The sequence below is a fragment of the Musca autumnalis genome, unplaced genomic scaffold, assembly GCF_047663935.1.
Source record: "Musca autumnalis isolate F117 unplaced genomic scaffold, ASM4766393v1 scaffold_3, whole genome shotgun sequence".
NCBI lineage: Eukaryota > Metazoa > Arthropoda > Insecta > Diptera > Muscidae > Musca > Musca autumnalis.
The window spans coordinates 190,802,035-190,822,891 of record NW_027411866.1 but is presented as its reverse complement, the minus strand read 5'-3'; the positions used below and the strand labels follow the sequence as shown (position 1 = coordinate 190,822,891).

Genomic DNA, 20,857 nt, shown 5'->3' with positions numbered 1-20,857 from the left:
TAAATTTTGTCATAACAGACAATATTATGTTTTTCTTGCATATCAACATGCAATAGCACACTTTGAAAAACAAGTACGCAAAGTATATAGTCGTGACGGGGCCGACTATGTGATACCCTAAACCGCTACCCCTGTGCTTAAGCTTATCACTCGTAAACATTTCTTTTAGGGAGATACTTAATTGAGCACCTATCTGGCTTTAATACCAAATGACTTAAGGCGGACTGAACCAAAATAGTATTTAATTATACCCTCAGCCTTTAGGCTAAAGAGGGAATATACACTTTGATACGACCAAAAATGTGCTTCACCGAAATAATGGTTTTAGACCCCAAGTATGTTTGTACGATATCCGTTTGAGACAATTTTGAGTAGATCTAGCAATGTCCGTACGTCTGTCTGTCTGGCTGGCTGGTGCGCACGATAACTCTCGAACGGATCAATCGATTCGGTTCAAATTTTGGGTATCGAAATATTTTGTCCAGATTTGATTTAAGTTCGAAGATGTCGCATATAGGTCCACTCCTTCAGGTAACTCCCCCACAAAAGTTCAAAAACTGTCGCAAAACTTCTGCGCACAATAACTCTCGAAGGGAGTAACCGAATTGAACCAAACTTTGCATATGGTAATACTACCTCTAGGCATACATCAGGTCCACTCCTTCAGGTACATCCCACACAAAATTTGAAATAAGTGCAGTTTAGTGACACTTCACGAATAGTTATGAAATTTGTTGTAACTTTTCCGATAAAAATTATGGACATAGGTCCACGTTTTGATATAGACCCCATATAACGGTACGGTTCGGAATTTTGAAGATTTTACATATGTTTTACGCCCAAATACGCCGAAATTTTGCATTGAGGGTTCCCAATGGACCAGAAAACTTTTCTGATAAAAATTATGTACATAGGTCCACGTTTTGATATAGCTCCAGTAGAACAGTATCGCCCGATTTTCGGTATTTGCAAGGTTTTAGCCACATTAAACAACCAATGTAGCTGATGTTTGGTATTTAGTCTTCGCCAGGTCTTGCGAAATATTTTTACAGAGAATTGTTGGCATTAATTCAAGTTTTGATATAACCCCTGTGGAACGGTAGAGCCCAATTTTTGGGTTTTTAATGTTTTAGCCACATTATCCACCAAAAATTACAGAAATTTGGTGTTCAGTCTTCATATATTTTTGTGAGTTTATTGAATACATCAAAATTTTGTCTTCAAATAAGAGAATTTTCCTTAAATTTTTTTTGACCGATTAATGGTCAATGACTTTGTATTCTTTCCGGTGTATTCTTTTTCGGGGACAAGTCCATACTTTTTGAGATAATGGCCCTGGAGTTCCAAAAATCTGCCGCCACTAACTAAACTTGGTTGTGCCTAACATAACATTCGTACATGCTTGGATTACGTCCAAATATGGAAAGTACATCGTACCACTCCTTAGGGTATCTCCCACAAAAAATTTGGAACATGTAAAGTTTTAGAATTTGTATACCCTCAGCATTTATGCTAACGAGGGTAGTGTATATACGGGCAAAATGTGCCTCATCCAAATAATGGTTTTAGACCCCAAGTGTGTTTGGACGAAATGTGTTTCAGACAATTTGGAGTCGATTTAGCAATGTCCGTCCGTCTGTCTGTTTGGCTGGTGCGCACGATAACTCTCGAACGGATGAACCGATTTGGTCCAAAATTTGGCTTTCGCAATATTTTGTCCAAACTTAGTTTAAGTTCGAAGATGGGTTATATCTTCCTTCCACTCCTTCCGGTACCTCCCCCACAAAAGTTCGAACATGTTCGGAAAATTTGTGCGCACGATAACTCTTGAAGGGAGTAACCGATTTGGTCCAAAGTTTGCACATCGTGAAATTTCTACCAAACTTATATGAGGTTCCAATATGGACTCAATCGGTAAACGCCTTCGGGCACCTCTCACACAAAATTTCCCAAAAGTTCAGTTTAGGACCTGCTCTCGAATCGTTTTGGTTTTTGTTGTAGCATCTTGTATTCACGGCCCCCCATACGGCGGTATAAGTTTCATCAGGGGCGAAACCCTACTTCCTGAGAAAATAACCTGAAAGTTTCAAAAAACCCCTATGACACCGTGTGTAGTGGTTGGAGCGCAAGATAACTCTCGAACAGATCTGCCGATTCGATCCAAAATTTGGCCTTCATAATATTTTGTCCAAACTTAGTTTAAGTTCGAAGATAAGCCATATCGGTTCACTCCTTCAGGTACCTCCTCTACAAAAGTTCAAAAATGTTCGGAAAAATTGTGCGCACGATAACTCTTGAATGGACGGACCGATTTGGTCCATCCTAATATATCTACCAGATATATATAAGGTTTGAATATGGACTATATTTGCCTATTCCTTCGGGTACCTCCCACACAAAGTTTCGGATAAGTTCACTTTAACACCTGCTCTTGACTTACTTTGATTTCTGTTGAAGCAACTTGCAATGGCTGTCTTAATAAAATGGTAAAAGTTTTTCAGTGGCAAGTCCATACTTCTTGGGAGAACAGCCCGAATGTTGTAAAACACCCCTAGGAACAATATGTAGTAGACGGAGAGCACAATAACTCTCGAACTGATAGACCGATTTGGTCAAAAATTTAGCCTTTTTCACATTTTTTGTCCAAACTTAGTTTAACTTCCAAAATGGCCCATATCGGTCTTCTCCTTAGGATACCTCCACCACAAAAGTTCAACATTTTTGTCCAAGTGCAGTTTAGGGTCTGATCGGAGATCCTTTGGAAATGTATATCGATGATGTACAGCCATATTATGTTTTCCGTGGACAAGTCCACGCTTCCTGGCATACTGGTCCAGCAGGTGCACGATAACCCACTGAAATGACTAGTGGGTGCGATATGTATCGAAAAGATATGACTCTCAAAATAAGTTCCACTTCCGTAATGCACTATGTCGGTCCATTCCCTCCTCCGCAAAACTTTTGAACTTTAATCCTAATCCACATTTTTGTCGGCAAGTTCAAATGTCCAAAAAGTGCCACAAAATTCTGAAAAGACCCTAAATACATTCGGTCTGTCCGTAGATGAAAGTTCCAATTCACATAGGCTGAGGGTAAATCTCTATCGGCAAAGCCAATTTCCCAACATAAACTTATATATCTCAAAAATGGTACAATCTAGGAAAAAGATACGAAAGCCAATCTTGTAGAGCATTTTCACAGCTACAACATTTTTTCCCTATTTCGATAGGACTTCCGGTTTTCAAGCTAAATCCTGAATACTTAAAAAAAAAATCTGAATGATTGATCTGAACTTCTATATGTCAAAAACGGTAAAACCTACGAAAATATTATGCAGGCCACTCTTATACAGAATTTTCAGTGCTACAACATTTGCTTTAGTCCCATTTCGATGGGACTTGCGGTTTCCAAGCAAACTCGTGAAAACCTAAAAATGTGAACTTTGACCGCGATTTATTAAAAAATCCCTACAGCGTATTTTTTCTTGTTTTTAGATTTTTAGGGTTGCCATACAGTCAATGCATTGTCCCAATTTAAACTTCTACATCTTAATAACGGTAAAGCCTACGAATAAATGACAATCGTGTAGAGAATTTTCATAGCCATAACATTTTTTTGGTCCCATTTCGATAAGACTTGCGGTTTCCAAGCTAAATAGTGAAAACCTAAAACCCCCTAAAATGTCAACTTGAATCGCAATTTATTTAAAAAGCGCTCCGGTGATTTTTTTTTTTTGATTTTTCTCATCTATGAACAGATGTAACAGATGTAAGCACCTTCCATTTAAAGTTGCTTCAAAAGCACCGTGACTTATAATACCCTTTCCATATTGTTGTGTAAAGTACATTCCCCGTAAATTATGGGAAAAGGTCGTAAGTCCCTGCCAAAATACAAAACTGTAAAAGAAAAAGGTCGTGAGTCCAAAGACATCCAATTATCTCCCAAACGCGATAGAATTTGATCTAACAAAACACACGTATTAAAGCGGAATAAATAAGCGAAGAATACTGCCTTTACCACCATAATAAAATATTTATTACAGAAAGCGCTGGAATGTTTTTTCTTCCTCCTGAAACATTTATGAAAATGCACCTACGACCTTTTCCGACATATCATCCTACTGCATATGTTTTTTAATCATTAAGATTTTATTTCTTAATATATTTCCAATATTATTGAACTTATGTTTATTTTTAATAAGTGATTACTTTCTGCTAAAAGGTTAAGTAGCTCAAATTGGCCTTGAGGCTGGATTTGGTAGAAAAATCTATGACTACAGGTCTTTACAGCTACATTTTTTATTTCATTTTAAATTTCCGTATGTGTATGTGCTCCACAAATGTACTTATAATCGCAACACGTGTTCGTGCTCCCACTTATATTGTGGAATGTGTAAAAAGGAAACTCTTTAAAAGTAAATCATTAAATTGTCGTAATGCTAAGAGGAATGAAAAATAATATTTTTTCCCTGAGCTTTCAACAGCAACAACGGATGGAAAATTATAATTATTATGATAAGCAAAATAATTATAATTTTCCACATTATTGTTGTTGTTATACTCCAAAGATAACAATGGGGTTAGTTCCTTGTCTAAGGTAAAAATGAAACGATAAACAATATCTGGCTTAAAATGGCAGCAGCAGAGTTTGTTAACCATCCAACAAAACCTTCTGCAATCATATCCATGAAAATATTTCTGCCTTCTAGCTATGAAAATCCTTTTATTGTTAAGTATCCCGCTGCTGCTGTTTGTCTACTGTGTTATTTTCTTCCTTAAATAATTTATAATTTTTTTCTTTTTAACGTTCCTCAGAAAAAGAGAAAAAAATATGTACAAGAATCACGGAACATTCCGTAGAGTGGGAGAAAGAGATACGCACAAAACTACCGAAATTCTTTGGATTTTTTTTTTGCTTTTTTTAGCTCTTTTGCTCTATTTTACGGTAGAATGAATAACACTTGATATGCACAAAATTCCTCCTTAAGAATTTTCTTTCTAAAGCTGCAAAATGGGTACTTTAAAGACTAGAGTGGTATAATACGGAATTCTTTATCTCTGCCTTTTTTGTCATAAACGACTTACCAGATTTTTTCTTCATGGCCTGAATAGTTGTCACATTTGCTCAAGGGGGGATACATTAACATATTTCTTATCTCAATCTTGCATAAACTATTTCATTCGGTATTTACCTGTAAATAGAAGAAAATGGCATGTGAATATTAGAATCAATTTTTTAGTTTTGATATTCTTGGAGAAAATGAAACGAAAAAGATTGTGTGACTTAAAATTGAATTAGATGTTTTCAGCATATAAAACATAAGTAACAAAATAAACGTATTGTATTTAAATATTTTTGAATTAAAAAATTATTTCAAACTATGCTGTGGCAATAGCCACACTGAAACGATCTATTTTACTTAAGGGATGATTTGTAAATTTCAGAAAGTTAAAAAAAAATATTTGTTTATTTTAAATATTTTTAAGTCGATCGGAACAATATAGTTGGAGATATGGGTGTTGAAGGGGTAAATATTATAAACGCGTTTTTGCTCGAAATGCCATTTTGAAATCGGTGCCAACTCTCGTTCGAAAACTAATAAGCCGATTGTTCTACAATTTTATGGGGTTATCAACGACATAAAAATCTAGTCCTTCATCGATCGAATTTATTTTTAAAAAGTTTTTTGTCCCTTTTGTGACTAGGAATCGTCAGTTTTTTAGGCCAACAAATGTAAATTTTGACTTCTTGGTCCACCATTTTAGTAAAATATAATATTTTTAAAAAATCGTATGATGAAGGACTAGATCTTTATGTTCTAAATAAGCCCACAAAATATATGACGATCGGTTAATTAGTTTTCGAGCTAGAGTTGGCACCGCAAAATGCTTTTTCGTGGACTGGCATTTGCCACAAAACCACATAATATTTTTCAACAAAAACATTTCAGGCACTAGATTAAGATGTGCTCTTTCTGATAAAAAAGAAATCTACCGAAAAACTTTGGTAGTTTTCTCGGAAAAAATTCATAAAAAATTGACTTTTTTGGGCTTTAAAAGTGGCGGACACACCTTAAAGTTTGCATTGACACTGAACAATTTATATTTGATTAAAGGCAAAGTGAACAGGTATCGACAAATTCTGAATATCTTAAGTCAAAATTTCCTTTATGTTGTTAGGGAAATTACAAGAAAAATAATTATGTTACAAAGGGATTGTACACTTCATATTCGAACAGCTGCCGTGACACCACTACCTATTCAATGTGCCTTGATTTGATTCACATAGATTATATAAACAAGTAACAAGTAAGAACGGCGTTAAGTTCGGCCGGGCCGAACTTGTTATACCCTCCACCATAAAATAGTGTTAATTAAAATGGAATAATTTTTCACAATTGTAGGTGGAAACATTTTTCGACCATGAATACCCCAAACGCCTAAATTATCTAATCTAAAAATGTGTTAAGCCAGGTGAAAGGTACCACCTATGGAGCTATATCAAAGTGTCGACATCTTTTGTGGTAAAGATTTATAACTGCAATTAAAAAAAAAAAAACAAGTATAAAGCCCTTATGTTCTGCCGGGCCGAGCTTTTTATGCCCTCCACCACAAAATATTCTTAACAAAAATGGAATAATTAGTTTCCTTTCCTGTTCACAATTTTGGGTGAAAAACTTGTTCGACCACGGATACCCCAAATGCCTAAATTAACTAATCTATTGGGTCTATACCAAAGTGTGGACCTATCTTGACAATATTTGGTGGAAATGTTTTGTAGTTATAATTAACTTCAAATATCAAATTGCGGGTAGTTCCCTCAAACTATGTTGCTAAGACCCTCAAAATACCGAAATCGCCTTTAGGCTAAAGAGGATATATGAAGAAAAGACAAAATTTTTTAGTTTTCCATAAAAAAATAATTAAAAATTTTTTTTAAGCTACATGAAAGATTTTTGGTACATAGATTGGGAAAAAAATCCCATTCTTAAATCTGTTCGAGATACTAATTTTGGTTGTTGCGCGTAAAAGTTATGGCGGTTTCAATTCTGATAAAAAGAAAAAAATCTTTAAAAGACTCTAATCATTATATTGAGAAACTCTCTTAATTAGGGGCTCCCTACATACTATATGTTTACTAAGGTCCCATAACTTTAGTGAAAAAGTTGTACATTTTCGCGGAAATTAGGAAAGCATTCAAACAATTGGTAGTTTACAACTTATTCTAATAAAATTCAAGCTGTTTATGCATCTGAAAAATATATAAAAAATATGTACGTAATCTAAACATCGCGAAGATTCAAATGAAACCAAAACTATACAAATCCGTTTAGCGGTTTGCATATTATAGCAAAAAACAAAAACTATATTGAGGAAATTTAAAAATTGTTTGTAAGAGAAAATATTTATTAAAATTTATTTTGTGAGTTAGTTGGACAAAATGTAAGAAAAATAGGTCGGAGTTTTTCTTTTATTTTAGTTAAATTTCACGCAATAAATCACATTTTTTATTCTAATCACTTCTCGAAAACACGCTAACATCTAGCAGAAGATATGGATATCTTTCAAAAAAATGTTGGGTTCCTTTAAATGGGGTATAATCTTAAAATAAAATTGTATCGGGTAATGTTCATTTTGAAATGCGTGTAAATCGCGAAATCCTCAAAATCACTTGATGCGCATGCGGTTTACCAATACAGCGAATTCTTCTCTTTTAATTTGTACACATTTGCCAGGATTTACTTTGGCCGCTAAGATGTAGCATCGTCTGCAGTTTAGTGTACAACAAACTGTATAACGCTTATATTTTGCACAAAGTGCATACACTTTTTATGCGCATCCGATTTCACTATCAACCGTGAAAAAATACATCGATCTAAACATATTTCAATAAAATCCATCAAGAACCGTGGATGTAGCATCACACAGTATTTTTTGGATAAATCGGATACAGCTCCCATGCCACTAAATTTTTCAAACCGCTGTTTTCGCACAAACGCGAGTGATGATTCACTTTCTTCATTAAAATGGAAACGATCCACATAAAACGCGAATTAGTCAGCGATATTTTGAAAAACATTTTTCGCAAATTTTTCAATTTTTGCAGTAGCCATTTCCGCCGTTCTAGTAGATGGATTTTTACGATCTGTGATTCATATGATCCGGATCGTCGAAAAACTAAAATATCACGGGGTACCAGCACACTCAAAACGATATTGTAAATATTGTACCCAAAAAATAGGTTTTTTAGAAAAAATATCGCACTAAATTTTGGTTTTTGGCAGTAGATTACTCTGCTGCTGTGTGGGCTACATACTCAATATACATATCAGATTATGCGAAATCGCGAGTTCTTTAATCCTATAATTGGTTTTTCGAAATATCCGAATGCGCGTCCCAGTTACATAAAAAATACAAAAAACACCTGAAATCCGGCTTCAAAATGTCAGCATCCATAAAAGGTGGATGCAGTGGAAATTTTGGAAAGTGATACATTAGAAGTGTAATCTTCATTTTGTATTCTCCAACTTTTACTTTGGACAGATGTCCGTCATTTGAATGGTTTAATCAGAAATCGAATAGCAATGTAAAAAACCTGTTTAGCTTCAACGTGTTTTTACCTATGTTTTTTCCTTTACGCGGTCGTAACTACCACGTAAATTAAATTTTTTTGCTGAATTTTTGAGCTTTGTACAAAAACATCTAAATTAATCCAGCAATAGTCATAGTTACTGGTAAACTACAATAGTTCGCGTATTATAATATTGCAAACCTTGGCTTCATGGAAACTAAAAAATTTTGACTTTTCCTCATATACACTTTGATACGACCAAAAATGTGCCTCATCGAAGTAATGGTTTTAGACCCCAAGTATGTTTGTACGATATCCGTTTCAGACAATTTTGAGTAGATCTAGCAATCTGTCTGTCTGGCTGGTGCGCACGATAACTCTCAAACGAATCAATTTTTTTCCGAGGGCAAGTCCATAGTTCCCGAGATAATGGCGCATAACCTCAAAAGAACGCTGCACTATGTCGCGAGTTCAAATAAACGGTGGCCAAAAAAAGGAGTTGGCAGATGAATTTTGGTATAAATACTAATAGTTCACTGACAATGTCGAGAGCCAAAAAAAGGTCGGCCCACGTTTTGGGATAGTCCCCATGCAACGATACTTCTTAATGTTTCGGTATTTTGAATATTTTAGCTAAACTTATCAACCAAATTGTTTGAATTTTGATATGCGTGGTTTTCACTTTACAAAAAACTTTTCCGATAAAAATTATGGACATAGGTCCACGTTTTGATATAGACCCCATATAACGGTACCTCCCGATTTTCGAAATTTTGTAGATTTTACATATGTTTTACGCCCAAATACGCCGAAATTTTGCATTGAGGGTTCCCAATGGACGAAAAAACTTTTCTGATAAAAATTATGTACATAAGTCCACGTTTTGATAGAGCTCAATAGAACGGTGTCGCCCGATTTTCGGTATCTTCAAGATTTTAGCCACAATAAACAATCAATGTAGCTGATATTTGGAATTAAGTCTTCGCCAGGTGTTGCAAAATATTTTTACAGAGAATTGTTGGTATTAGTTCACGTTTTGATATAACCCACACCCAATTTTCGGGTTTTTAAGGTTTTAGCCACATTATCCACCCAAAATTACAGACATTTGGTATTCAGTCTTCATATATTTATGTGAGTTTATTGAATACATCAAAAATTTGTCTTCAAATAAGAGAATTTTCCTTAAAAAATTTTTGACCGATTAATGGTCAATAAACGGCACATTTTTTTTTGTTAAAAATCGAAATTTTGACTTTGTATTCTTTTCCTTGACGGTGTATTCTTTTTCGGGGACAAGTCCATACTTTTTGAGATAATGGCCCTGGAGCTCCAAAAAATCTGCCGGCACTAACTAAACTTGGTTGTGCCTAACATAACAATCGCGTATATACTTGGATTACGTCCAAATATGGAACGTACATCGTACCACTCCTTAGGGTATCTCCCACACAAAATTTGGAAGATGTAAAGTTTAAGGTTTTTTTATACCCTCAGCATTTATGCTAACGAGGGTATATACACTTTCATACGGGCAAAATGTGCCTCATCGAAATAATGGTTTTAGACCCCAATTATGTTTGGACGAAATGTGTTTCAGACAATTTGGAGTCGATTTAGCAATGTCCGTCCTCTGTCTGTCTGGCTGGTGCGCACGATAACTCTCGAACGGATGAACCGATTCGGCCCAAAATTTAGATTTCGTAATATTTTGTCCAAACTTAGTTTAAGTTCGAAGATGGGTTATATCGGTCTACGTCTTCCGGTACCTCCACCACAAAAGTCCGAAAATGTTCCGAAAATTTGTGCGCATGATAACTCTTGAAGGGAGCAACCGGTTTGCTCCACACTTTGCACATCGTCAAATTTCTGCCAGATTTAGCAGATGTTCCGATTTGGACTCAATCGGTTCACTCCTTCGGGTACCTCCCTCGGAGAAGTTCAGTTTAGGACATGCTCTCGAATCGCTTTGATTTTTGTTGTAGCAACTTGTATTCACTGCCCCCCATACGACGGTATAAGTTCCATCAGGGGCAAGTCCATACTTCCTGAAAGTTACAAAAAAAACCCTATGACACCTTGTGTAGTGGTTGGAGCGCAAGATAACTCTCGAACGGATCTGCCGATTCGGTCCAAAATGTGGCCTTCGTAATATTTTGTACAAACTTAGCTTAAGTTCGAAGATAAGCCATATCGGTCCACTCCTTCAGGTACCTCCCCCACAAAAGTTCAAAAATGCTCGGAAAAATTGTGCTCACGATAACTCTTGATAGGAAGGACCGATTTGGTTCATACTTCACGCATCCTAATATAGATCAGGTTCGAATATGGACTATATTTGTCCACTATTTCGAGTACCTCCCACACAAAATTTTGGATAAATTCCTTTAAGACCTGCTCTCGAATCACTTTGATTTTTGTTGAAGCAACTTGTATTCGCTGCCTCATTTACGACAGTAAAAGTTTTGTCAGGGGCAAGTCCATACTTCTTGAGAAAACAGTCCGAAAGTTGTAAAAAACCCCTATGGCACCATATGTAGTGGCTGGAGGGCTCGAACCGAATACTGCGTTCGTCGAATATTAGATGAAATTCGAAGGTGGTGCTTATAGGTCCACTCCTTCCGGTACCTCCCCCACAAAAGTTCGAAAATACTCGCTAAAATGGTACGCGCGATTTCACATAGACGTAGTAACCGATTTGGTCCAAACTTTGGATTTCTAAATATTCTCGAAATTTGGTTTATGTTCAAATTTGGGCCCTATCTGTCCAATCCTTGTGGTACCACCCACACAAATGTTCAACATTTTTGTTTGGTTAAGGGTCTGTTTGAGGATGCTTTGGATATTTTTACCGAAGATTTTTCTACTGGCCCTGTTTAAAGCGATATTATGTTTTTCGCAGGCTAGTGTGATAAAAAAAGCCATATCTATCGATATCCCCACGAATTTTTGAGCTTTAATCCTATCCATACTTTTGTCGGTTCATATGCCCAAAATTTTGAAAACCCCCCTAAATACATAAGTTATTTTTTGGGAAAAAAGCCGACTGATACTTTTTTACTTGTTTGTAATAGACTTATTTTAAACGTATTTTGACCTAGGCGATTCTGACCTTGAAGATGAAGAGCTACAACTTGGCCTCCAAGAGTAAATCAAAATTCTTAACGGTTTGGACAAAATGATCCCTTTTAACATCAAGTCTTTTGGGCCCATAATCGCGAAAGTGCATGTTAATGGTTAGTTTTTCATGACTCAACAAATTACAATCAATATTATCGGGCAGCAGTTACGGTAATGTGTAGATATACTCGTATGTCTTTGTTTTGGTAGATAAACCTTATAACGATACTGTCGGATTTAAGTTATTTTGAAGGGGTTTGCTACATGTTCATACTAAAGTGGACATTACTTTTTATTCGTCAACGGATAGAAAAGCTCAGCGCAGAAAACGATGAAATCTATATTTGGAATATAAAATTGTTGATCACAAGAAACCTAAATGTCAAATTATACCTAAGTCGGTTTGAAAATGTGACTAATATCGTCAAAATACCTGCAATCGGGTGGTACCGTCATATGGGGCTATTCCAAAACGTTGACCGATATAGCCCATCATAGAACTTGACCTGCCCCCAAACACAAGACGCATCTTCCCAAAATTTCAACGTCCTATCTCCATTTTTGTGGATGCTACAGGGATAGTCCTATATAACGGTACCTCCCGATTTTCAGTATTTTGACGGTTTTCGCTACCATTTTTAACCGAACTAGTTGTAATTTGACATTTGAAGTTCTCTGTGGTCACGAAACTTCTTCGCCAAAAATCATCAACATAGGTAAATGTTACGATATAGCCCCCATACAACGGTACCTTCCGATTTTCGGTATTTTGAGGATTATAGTTAAAATTTTTAACTGAACAAGCTTTAATTTTACATTTGAGGTTCTTCGTGGTCACAGCACTTCTCCACCAAAATTGTTTATATAGGTTCATATTTTGGTATACGCCTCATATAATCTTACTTCCCGATTTTCGGTATTTTAAGAGTTTTAGCTACAATTTTTAACTGAACTACCTGCAATGTGACATTTGAGGTTCCTAGTGGTTACGAAACTTCTCCACGAAAAATCGTCAACTTAGGTCCATGTTTTAGTATAGCCCCCATATAACGGTACCTCCCGATTTTCGGTATTTTGAGGATATTAGCAACAAACTTTTAACCGAGCAAGTTGTAATTTGATATTTTTAGTTGTCTGTTGTCACGAAACTTCTCCACTAAAAATCGTCAACATATGTGCATGTTTTGGTATAGCCCCCATATAACAGTACCTCCCGATTTTCGGTATTTTGACAATTTTACCTAGAATTCATAGCCGAAATAGCTGTAATTTTTTATTTGAAGTTCTTCGTGATCACAGCATTTCTCCACAAAAATTGTTTATATAGGGCCATGTTTTATTATAGGCCCATATAACCGTGCCTCCAGATTTTCGGTATTTTAGGAGTTATAGCTACAATTTTTAACCGAACTAGCTGTAATTTGACATTTGAGGTTCGTCGTGGTCACAGCACTTCTGCACCAACATTTTTTATATAGGTCCATATTTTGGTATAGGCCCCATATAACCGTACTTCCCGATTTTCGGTATTTTAAGAGTTTTAACTACCATTTTTACCCGAGCTAGCTGAAATGTGACATTTGAGGTTCTTTGTGGCCACGAAACTTCTCCACGAAAAATCGTTTATATAGGTCCATGTTTTGTTATAGTCCCCATTTAACGGTACCTCTCGATTTTCGGTATTTTGAGGGTCTTAGCAACATTGTTTGACGGAACTACCCGTAATTTGATATTTGAGGTTAATTTTAGCTACAAAACATGTTTACAAAATAGGTCCACACTTTGATATAGACCCGATAGATTAGATAATTTAGGATACCCCGTGGTCGAACAAGTTTTCACCCAAAAATGTGAATAGGAAAGGAAACTAATTATCCCGACCCGGCCGAACATAACGGTTTTGTACTTGTTTTATTTTAATTGTAAAGAAGAATATCTCAGCTTTGGGTTGGCAGAATTTAATCAAATGCTACCAATATTAAAGAAGACATTCTGAGCTTTAAACTGGTTTCAATTGTGTTGTACGTGGAAAAAGTTTAACATCAAACAATGTTGTTGTTTTGTTTTTTAGTTCGGTTAATCTGCAGTCATCGGATATTAAAAGCCTGAGTGGGGAATAAATTCTTATGCACAGTGATAGTTGTGTAGATTGTTACATAATCGGCCCCATTCCGACTATAAAATTTTGTAACTTGTTTTATTATTGTTAAGAAATTTTTAAAAAGTTAAGGTTTTTATTCACATTCAAAACGAATTACACATAAAAGCTTTACCCGTAAGCAAACCACATAACAACAAAGCAATAAATGGACTGATATATTATTTATTTAAATTTTAGCAACTTTTTGACTTTTAAAGAGCCATTATAAACATTTGACAGCATTCGCTTTTCTTCTTCTCAAATATTCCATGTGACACATAAAATAATGCGACATCCTCCTCATACATACATATGTGCATACATACATAATATATGATTGTATAAAAAATAAGTCAAAATTCCACTTTTTCTTCATGAAAAATTTAAGAACTTTTCTATGACATTGACATCAACAGATAATGTTGGAGACAAACCGGAAATCCATCTTAAAAGCATTAAGCGAACAAATATAATTCCGTAACAAATGCCAAAACAAAGAATACACATAAATTTACCTGGAAAGAGGAGGATAAAAGCAAAGAAATGTTGTGTGTGTGTTACCTTAAAGGAAATCAACTTTAAATGATTACCAAAGTTCTGTTACACTTTGTTGAAGTTTGATGCGCTGCAAAGTTTAAGTTTAAAAACAATGCTGGGGCTGGGGTGTTGATGATTTCGTTAAGAGGAAGAATGTGTTTTGATTGTTATTGCGTGACCTGCAGCAATGTTGTTTGATCGATGCGAATGGATGGATCCCAAGGCTGTTTTGCTGTTATTTGTTAAAGGTTGACCAGACTCCATGTTGATTACTTTAAGTTTAACTGACGCTTGCGGTAATAGCAGAAATGTGTGGTATAAAGGGAAAAGTTTGAATTTTCGTATTAACAATATATCAAGTAGGAATCATAGAAGCGTTAGTTTTCTTTTCAAAACAAATTAGCTCCATAAAATACACTGTGCCACAAATTGGAACTCAAGGTCTGTGCGGTGGAAAATTCCTCTTGGAGATGAAAGGCCTTATTGAGTATATTAAGAACCCAAAAGGAAATTTTCCCCATAGGTCAAAATTCTGAGATATCGCGCGATGAATTTTTTGAATTTTCACCTATGATGCTTCAGAAAATAGCTTTATATCTCTGTTTGCCGTTATTGTAGCTTCGTTTTGAGATTACATGTCTTCAGTCAAATAGAATGGCGAATCTTTTTGTAGAACATTTCATTCTTCTAACTCAATTCCTTTCATGTCCTTTTCGTCCTTTCTTTCTTGAACCGTAGTAAAAGTACCACAATATGAGATTTTACAGCATCCAAATATTCCACAAAAATGTTGCTCAGAGAATTTTAGGTACGGTTCTCATTGACAACTAATCGATATTGTCACGTTTTCATTGTCTTTTTTGAAATTTACCCGGTTTTTGTTCAGAAAAAACCTATGTTTCGTTTTTCTGTATATTCGTTATTTGTTATGTATTGGAAACAATATTTCACCCACCGCGCAGTGATATTTTCCTTAAAAACGATAACCAATGGGCATGTCTACCTACCAATACATAACAAATAACGAATATACAGAAAAACAAAACATAGGTTTTTTCTGAACAAAAACCGGGTAAATTTCAAAAAAGACAATGAAAACGTGACAATATCGATTAGTTGTCAATGAGAACCGTACCTAAAATTCTCTGAGCAACATTTTTGTGGAATATTTGGATGCTGTAAAATCTCATATTGTGGTACTTTTACTACGGTTCAAGAAAGAAAGGACGAAAAGGACATGAAAGGAATTGAGTTAGAAGAATGAAATGTTCTACAAAAAGATTCGCCATTCGATTTGACTGAAGACATGTAATCTCAAAACGAAGCTACAATAACGGCAAACAGAGATATAAAGCTATTTTCTGAAGCATCCTAGGCGAAAATTCAAAAAATTCATCGAGCGATATCTCAGAAACTTGACTTATGGGGAAAATTTCCTTTTGGGTTCTTAATATACTCACTAAGGCCTTTCATCTACAAAAGGAATTTTCCACCGCACAGAAACCTTGTTGCACTGTGATATTAAAGAAATGGTAAAACTATTTCTAGAAATTTTGTGTACGTGGAAGGTGGCCTCTATCAAATTGGCCCCAAGTCCAATTTGTATGGGCAAAATGATAATAAATTCCTCAAAATATCAATTGATATGTTATGCGGATCCTAACATAGAAGAAGTTAAAAATCTTTAAGTTCGGTAGGGCCGAAGTTTTTCACCGAGAACGACTGCAAATTTTGAACGCTGCTGTTACGATTCTTTAAGGGGGTCACTCACCTATCAGTCTACCCGACAGCATTTGTAATAGTATGTGTAAATGTTAGAAAATTTGAGAATGTATGTGTGAGTTTTACAAGACTGATGAAAATCAGTCTGGGCCCAGTTGTTCAGGTAACTAGGGAATAACTAGCAATTTTGCTGGCTACTGGTAAACACCCCTAGTTACCACCTAATCTACTCGCAATGCTATAGACTGGTGAATTTAACATGGGGATGTCATAGGAAGGGGTCTATTGTCCCTCCACTGCATTACCAGTAACCACCCAATTCGATAGTCATTTGAAAGGCAATTGTCCCCTCACTGCATTACCAGTAACCACCCAATTCGAGAGTCATGTGAAAGGCAATTGTCTCCTCAGTGCATTACCAGTAACCAGTCAATTCGGTGGTCAGAAATGATAGCCCAAATCACTAGTAAGTTGTAATCAGAATACCAGTTTGAACAACACAATTATAACAGTTAATCTGTATATTTCGAATATGCGCTAACCACGCTTTTTTAATTGCATGACGTAGATAAACATACATCCGTACATACATACATACATACATATATTATAAATGACAATTTAATGTTAATCTTTAAATTCCTTGATATTGAAACTTATGCGTGAATCCTTGATACTGGGACTTATGTTGCTTATGTTTGTTTGGTCATGGGAATGGGCATCTCAAGTGTGCTTCAGATAATTCAGATGTACCTGAAATAAAATGCATAAAAGTTTAATGAGATAATTAAACAATGTATTGTCCCAAAAAGTATCTATACTTACCAAATATTCTTCTAAAAATAGTCATCCTTTTTTAATTTAGCCCAATAACATGTTTGTTGCATCTTTATTTAACAATAAGTTTTTGCACATCAAACGCACCAAAAAACTTTTTTTAATTCAGAATAAAAAATAAATTTTATACAAAATGACAATACATTTATTCTTTTTTGTTTTCAAAAAGAGAAATAATGTTGAAAAGAGATTACAAGAGAGAAACATTGTCGATTACACTATCCATCGGTAGTCTATAAAATAGTCAATATATTACACACCGCATTACCTGTAACTAGTGAATTGACATGATAGGCAGGGACGCCCTTTTCTAGTGAGAAAAGCAAGCTATAGGTTATTTTATTTGCCATTTTTGGGTGTAAAGTAACTAGGATCAATGAGTAACTAGTTACATGCCTATGTAAAAGTAGACAATTGCTATTTATTGAACAACTGGGGGTGAATTGTGTTTATTTTCAAATTGTCAGTATAATTTTTTTAAAAACAAAAAATAATGTTTGTGAAGGAACAAAGAAAAAGTTAAAATTAATTAATTTTTGGAGGAAAGTTTCAAGATTTCGAGAATTGACTGAATACTTTGCTACACACTTGTCATGCACACACATACAAAAAGGGTTCATCGGCCCGACAGCAAGACTGATAGGTGAGTGGAGGCCTTTAAAATTGGAACAAATAAAAGCCATTTCAAGTTTAAAACGCTAAAATTGGTCAAACGATGTCTTTAAACTGGGGAAATGAGACGTTTTGAAGGTTGTGGCCTTTAATTGTCTATAATACTTTAAAAATTTTGCATAAGTCTATAGTTTCTTGTTAGATTTATAAAGAACTCATGAAAAATGAATGATAGAAGAGAGATGGTGCAAAATAATCTTGAACTTCTACTGAAATTTGGGTACAGTTCTTCGAGAAACGTCAAATTCCTATAACTTTTATTCCATAATGTGGTCCAATGTTAGCATTAAGATAAATTGATCGTTAAAATATCAGGTGATTTTTATTGCTTTGGGTCTGAGCTAACATACTATACAGAAAACAAGTAAAACATTATCAGTCGGCTTTGCCGACAGAGATATACCCTCAGCCTGTGTGGAGTGAAACACTTTTTTCCCAAAAAAAAACTTACATATGTATTTATTTTGGTTTCCAAAATGTTGTATGTTAGATAGGGCCTTTGTACCATATTTGCCTACGAAAAACATAATATCGCTGTAAACAGGGCCACTAGGAAAACCTTCGGTAAAAATTTCCAAAGAATCCTCGAACATACCATTAACCACACAAAAATGTTGAACATTTGTGTGAGTGGTACCCCAAGGGTGCTGCGTTTATGAGATATCGCGCGTACCATTTTAGGGAATATTTTCGAGCTATTGTGGGGGAGGTACCGGAAGGAGTAGACCTATAATCACCAACTTCGAATTTCATATAATATTCGAAGAAATATTACAATATCCAAAATGTGGACGAACGCAGTATTCGGTTCGAGCTCTCCAGCCACTGCATACGGTGGTGTAGAGGTTTTTACACGATTCGGGCTGTTTTCTCAAGAAGTATGGGCTTGCCCCTGAAAAAAAAACGTTTACTGCCGTAATTCAATCAAATTGATTCGAGAGCTGGTCTTAAAGTGAATTTAACCGAAATTTTGTGTTGGAGGTACCCGAAGGAGTGGACTAATATAGCCCATATTCGAACCTGATCTATATTTGGTAGACATATTAGGATGTGCACAGTTGTGACCAAATCGGTCACACCCTTCAAGAGTTATCGTGCGCACATTTTTCCCGAACATTTTTGAACTTTTTTGGGGGAAGTAACTGAAGGAGTGGACCGATATGGCTTTTCTTTGAACTTAAACTAAATTTGAACAAAATATTACAAAGGCCAAATTTTGGAGCGAATCGGAAATTCCTTACGGTTATTATCTTGCACTCCAACCACTACACACGGTGTCATAGGGGTTTTTTGCACCTTTAAGGCTATTTTCTAACGAAATATGGACTTGCCCCTGATGAAATCAAAGCGATTCGAGAGCAGGTCCTATACTGAACTTTTCCAAAATTTTGTGTGGGAGGTACCCGAAGGAGTGGACCGATTGAGTCCATATTGAAACCTCACCTAAGTCTGGTAGAAATTTCACGATGTGCATAGTATGGACTAAATCGGTTAGTTTTTTTTGGGGGGGGTGGTACCGGAAGGAGTGGGCCGATATAACCCATCTTCGAACTTAAAATAAGTTTGCCAAAATATTACGAAAGCCAAATTTTGGACCTAATCGGTTGATCCGTTCAAGAGTTATCCAGCCAGCCAGACAGACAGACGGACGGGCATTGCTAAATCAACTCCAAATTGTCTGAAACACATTTTGTCCAAACATACTTAGGGTCTAAAACTATTATTTCGATGAGGTACATTTTGCCCGTATGAAAGTGTATATACCCTCGTTAGCATAAATGCTGAGGGTATAAAAACAGATCCTTCCTAAACACAGAAAAAATAGGTTAGATTTCTTAGACAACCATAATGAATATTATAAGGAAAAGCATGTAGTAGTTTCCCGAAGCAAATAATCATTATTTGTAGGTTTCCGATAGAAAATCTATTACTTCTTGCATCTCCGGAAAGAGAAGAATTAAATAGACCATTAATATTGCCGAGTTGATCGCCTCATGGAATTGAAAGGTACAAAATATTGCTGTACTACATTTACGAATATTTCCAGTTTATGTCTGCTCCATAAATTTAAACAATTTTTTTTCTGTGTATAGGAAGGATCTGGTTTTTTCTTTTTACTATGTTGGCTCAGACCCAAAGCAATAAAAATCACCTGATATTTTAACGATCAACTTAAGATATATTAGCTTGTGTAAAGTATGGACCAAATCGGCCACGCCCTTCAAGAGTTATCGCGTGCACAATTTCCGAACACTTTTTAACTTTTGTTAAAAAGTTCGAACTTAAACTAACTTCGGACAAAATATTACGATAGCCAAATTTTGAACCCAATCTGAAGATCCGTTCGAGAGTTATCGTGCGCTCCAACCACTACACTTGGTGCCATAGTGGTTTTTTACAACTTCGGGCTATTTTCAAATCAAAGGGATTCGAGAGCAGTTCCTAAACTGAACTTTTCCAAAATTTTGTGTGGAAGGAACCCGATGAAGTGGACTGATAGAGTCCATATTAGAACCTCATCTCTGTCTGGTATATATTTCACGATGTGCAAAGTATGGACCAAATCGGTTACTCCCTTCAAGATTTATTGAACTTTTTGATTTTTTGTGGGGGGAGATACCGAAAGGAGTAGACCGATATAACCCATCTTCGAACTTAAACTAAGTTTGGACAAAATATTACGAAAGACAAATTTTGTATCGAATTCGTTAATCCTTTCGAGAGTTATCGTGCGCACCAGCCAACCAGACAGACATGGCTAACTCAAATCCAAATTGTCTGAAAGGGATTTCGTCCAAACATAGTTGGGGTCTAAAACCATTATTTCGATGAGGCACATTTTGCCCGCATGAAAGTGAATATACCCTCGTTAGCATAAATGCTGAGGGTATAAATATTTGATTTTTATACTTTTTATACCCTCCACCATATTATGGAGGGTATATTAAATTTGTTATTCCGTTTGTAACACACTGAAATATTCATCGGAGACCCTATAATGTATGTATATATATTCTTGATTAGGGTAAAATTATAAGTCGATATAACCATGCCCGTCCGTCCGTCTGTTGAAATCAGGATACAGCTCGAAATTTTGAAGATATAGCTTTGTAATTTGGTATAGAAGTTTATATTACTCCTAGGATGTTTGGTATTGCAAATGGGTTATATCGGTCCACGTTTTGATAAAACTCCCATAGAAAGGTACCACCCGATTTTCGGTATTTTGAAGGATTTAGCCTCATTATCACACCGAAA

The 20,857-nt window shown here is 35.6% G+C and overlaps 1 protein-coding gene across 13 annotated transcripts in view; it reads left to right on the top strand.

Annotated features, from left to right (window-relative positions):
* LOC141398615 (otoferlin-like) overlaps positions 1-20,857 on the top strand; it is a 454,472-nt gene that overhangs the window by 261,445 nt on the left and 172,170 nt on the right. The gene's annotated exons all lie outside the window — the stretch shown is intronic.